Source organism: Mauremys reevesii, linkage group 10 (assembly GCF_016161935.1).
Source record: "Mauremys reevesii isolate NIE-2019 linkage group 10, ASM1616193v1, whole genome shotgun sequence".
Lineage (NCBI taxonomy): Eukaryota > Metazoa > Chordata > Testudines > Geoemydidae > Mauremys > Mauremys reevesii.
The window spans coordinates 38,297,184-38,301,595 of record NC_052632.1 but is presented as its reverse complement, the minus strand read 5'-3'; positions in this window follow the sequence as shown (position 1 = coordinate 38,301,595).

The following is a 4,412-nucleotide window of genomic DNA, read 5'->3' as shown; positions in this document are numbered from 1 at the left end:
GACGGTGGAGAGCAGCAGCTCCCAAACTTTATTGCTTGACATACCATAAAGTATCATTGCAAAGTAAATGGATGGAACATGCAGGGCCGGCTCCAGCGTTGTTGCCACCGCAAGCAGCAAACAAAACAAAAAACAACCCCCGCCCCCGCGCGCAATCGGCGGCAGCTCTACTGCCACCACTTCATTCTTCGGTGGCAATTCAGCGGCAGCTCCTTCCCTCCGAGAGGTACTGAGGGACCCGCCTCCAAATTGCCGCCAAAGAGCCGGACGTGCTGTGCCTCTCCGTTAGCCGCCCCAAGCACCTGATTGCTGCGCTGGTGCCTGGAGCTGGCCCTGGGAACATGGAGCTCACATACCACAGTTGGCGAAGCCCTGCTCTGGAGAGCTTTGGCCATTATGGCAGAAACGGCACTACTCCTACTCAGTGCAGCAGCACATTTCTTCAGGAGCAGAGCCCCTAGATCTGTTTGCATCGGAACCGGTTTTGTCCATGCCATTTTGATTAAACTGAAATTTTTCACAAATTTGTATCAATTGACAATATTTTGTTCAGAAAAAAACAAAAGTTTCAAAATTGTCAAAATGTCCCATGTTGGTGTTTCAGAACAAAAAGTTGATCGAGTCAAAAAAAAATTTTAATTAAAAAGATCAAACAAAAAAATTGAATTGACCCAAAGTGACAATTTTGCATTTTCACTTCATGACACATTTCAGAAATGTTGGCTTTTCATTCCGTATTGGGATGAGAAAAATTGCCTCAACATGTTTTGTCGGATGGAAAACATCACTCCAGCCACCATCCTACCCACTTATACCTTTTGCTCCTACATTGAGAGGCCTTGTGCATCTGAGGTGGTTAATGTGGCAGAAATGTTACGCAGCGAACCCAAGTCACCAACGGAGCCACGTTTTGGCCATCATTAATTAGGCCCGAATTGCTTGAAGCATGGGGCGTCAGATCAGAGAGGCTCAGGAGATGCCATGCGGTGAAGCTGAAGTGAAGGGGGCACAATCCGGGCTTGTCTACACATGACAGTTTACTGAAATAGCTAACCTGGAATTATTTTGGTATAAGCCCCCGTGTGAGCACTGACACGAGTTTTTCCTGAGACTTGTTAAGACAGGAATTAACTCAGGGAAATCCTGGGGCTTGTGTAACACAGGTCAGGCTAGATGACAATGGTCCCTTTCTGGTTGTAATCTATGAATACCAAAACTAGAGGGTTTATGCTACAAATAACTACTCCAGATAATTTGTATTAACACAGCACCCAGCAGCCCTACTCACAGATCAGAAACCCCTTGTGCTAGGGGCTGTACATACAGAACATTCATTCTGGAGTAGTTATTCTGGTAATTTTCCAAGTGTAGACAAGCCCTTGGTTTTATTGTCCTGACGGTGGACTTGGCTTCCATAAACATGGTAAGCCCTGAAGCAGAGGCAGTCTCAGGCTGTAGTGTTCTGCACATGTGGACGGAGTGGGAGGAGGGCTTCATTCGCAATGGATCCCCGACACCACTGTGCTCTCTGGAAACCGGCTCAGTAACATTTCCACTTCAATTCTCACCACCTGACCAGTGCACCAGAGAGGTGTGCACCCAAAGTGTACAGCACTGACAACAACATGCTTCAGATGAATCTTCATATGGCTCTACTCTGGGCTAGCCTTGGACTTCTGTGGCTAACGTATGGAATGGACGTGTGTAATCGCTACTAGTTGAAACATAAGAACAGACATATTGGCTCAGACCAAAGGTCCATCTAGCCCCGTATCCTGTCTGCTGACAGTAGCCAATGGCAGGGGCCCCAGAGGGAATGAGCAGAACAGGTATCAAGTGATTCATCGCATCCCCCATTCCCAGCTTCTGGCAAACAGAGGCTAGAGACACCATCCCTGTCCATCCTGGCTAATAGCCATTGATGGACCTATCCTCCATGAACTTACTTAGTTCTTTTTTAACCATTAATCTTGGCTTTCACAACATCCTCTGGCAAGGAGTTCCACAGGTTGACTGTGCATTGTGTGAAGAAATACTTCTGTTTGTTTTAAACCTGCTACCTATTAAGTTCATTTGATGACCCCTAGTTCTTGTGTTATGAGTAAATAACACTTCCGTATTTACCTTCTTCACACCAGTCATGATTTTATAGACCTCAATCATATCCCTCTTAGTTGTCTCTTTTCCAAGTTAAAAAGTCCCAGTCTTATTAATCTCTCCTCATACGGGAGCCATTCCAAACCAGCAGAGATTCCCAGAAAGGTTGGGGGGTTAGGTTTATTTTGTTTTTTATTTAAGCACAAAAGTGTGACTTGACATATACATTTTTACACGAAAAGATTAAAGAGGGAAATACATCAGAAAGTGGGGATTTTAAAGTCTAATTTTTCCATCATCATGTACATTCAAAAGAGTGAGAGGCTAGAGGGAACCTCACCAGGTGCACTGGATCAGCTCAAACAGACCTGGTCTGCCGTTACGCTGGAAGGGGGGTGGTTAACGACAACCCAGTCTCTATTTCCATATCTCACACACCATAGAAACTAACCCCTCCTTTGTTTACATGAAGGTATCAAGCACTTTGCTCCTCCCAGTTTTTCCCCTGCCCTTCATCTTCCTCAGAGCCCACAACCCAAACGGACTTGGCCCTGATCTAATAGAGATTAATTAACTATGTTTTGATTGGTTAACCAGATCAAATATGGATGTAAGCAAACCCCCAAGGGTCCCAATTCCACAGTAGACTCCCCCACTCTGCCCCAACTCCACTCAATCCCTCTGCAGAAAGGGCAAAATTCTCAACAGACCGGGTGCCACGGGCGCCAATGACAGCGACAGAAGGGAGCAAACATCTCAGGGTGCTGGAGGCTGGCGTTTTTCTCCTTTCTAGACGGACTGAATAATGACTTCGAACACACTTCAGACTAGGAGCTGCCAGCTGCACTCAGCAAGCCCTGAAGAGTTTCTGTAGCCTCTGAAGAGAGCAGCATCAAGGCTGAGTCTGGGGAGGAGTTTCCGCATTGCATAGCCACACCGATGCTGCGATCGGTTATAAGCAATTTGCACATGATCACACCATCATCATCACACGTTTACTCCCTTTCCCAGAGATCCTGGATTTCTTCAGTGCACAGGAGCGCTCCTGCTTTCTCTCCCCTAATCCCTTTTCAACCTGCTGGTGGAGAAGTGACTCTCCCCACACTTTTTCCGGTTAGAAAAGGGGCTTGTGAGACCAGGATACTAAAGATTCAACACCCAACAAGATGCGGGGAAGAGAGAAAGCAGCTGGTGAAGAGTGGGTACTTTTTTCACTGCAAAAGTCACAAATCTAAAGAAAGTGCAGATTCTCCGCGCCCCGTCTCAAGGGCTCTCAGGAGTGCACCTCAGGAACTAACCAGTTGCTCAAGTTCAAACACAGGAAATTCTGTCACCAAAAACCAGACAAATGGACTCAAAATCCAGCAACACACGATCCCCAGCAAAACAGATGTGTGATCTTAAGGGAGGCAGAGTAGGGGGGTGGTTATCTCCTGAGCAGAGGCATGCAATCCAGATAAGGGGGTGTTGCTGGACGCACGTGCCACCGAGAGGGTTTTGCGCAGATACGGCTTTCAAAAAGGAACATGCTGCAACCAAGACTCCTCTCTCTTGAGAAACCTATGAATTCCCCCTGGAATCCCAAAGCTCCGTGGGACGATCCTCTCAAATGTGGCGAGCAAGCTGGCAGGGAAGAGGAAGGGCCAGCTGCAGGTATATGTAGTGTTCTGAACCTGGCACCCACTCACCAGGGGCTGAACAAGCTGTATAAAGTCTAGAGCGCTTCCTCTCAAATCTGGTTTGCTGGCTCAATTACACCCCCCGCCCCACGTCCTAAACCCCATGGGACACACACCCAACCCTGCGAAGTCCCCCAAGAAGCCGCTGCTCTCTCAAATGTTGCTACAGTGGCTGGTGAGGTACAGAGATTATCCCCTCCCCCGCCCCCCAAGATTTAAGGCTATGGTGAAGGCTGCACTCCATTAATTAACCCTCCATGCATCTCCTACAGGAATAAGATTCCATAATACAATCTTGGGTAGGACCCTCACCCCAAGGTGAGAAATAACAGAAGTGGGCGAGAGATTTGCACCATGATGGGATGGCAAAGAGCAGTTTCCCAACAGTACCCTTTATGCCAAATGTTAACCAGACCCCACGGGAGCCAGGCAGCAAGAGGTCAAGAACTAATTAGCACAGATGTTTCAAACAAAGGGCAGCTTCCGCCCTTATTATTAACACCCACCTCATGTAAGTTACAAAATAAATCCTTCAGAGCAAAGCCCAATGGAAGAGTTGCTAAAAAGTGATGAGATTCCTCTCTCTATCACAGGAGCACGGGCAAGCAGGAGAAGTAGTAAAAAACATCGAACCTG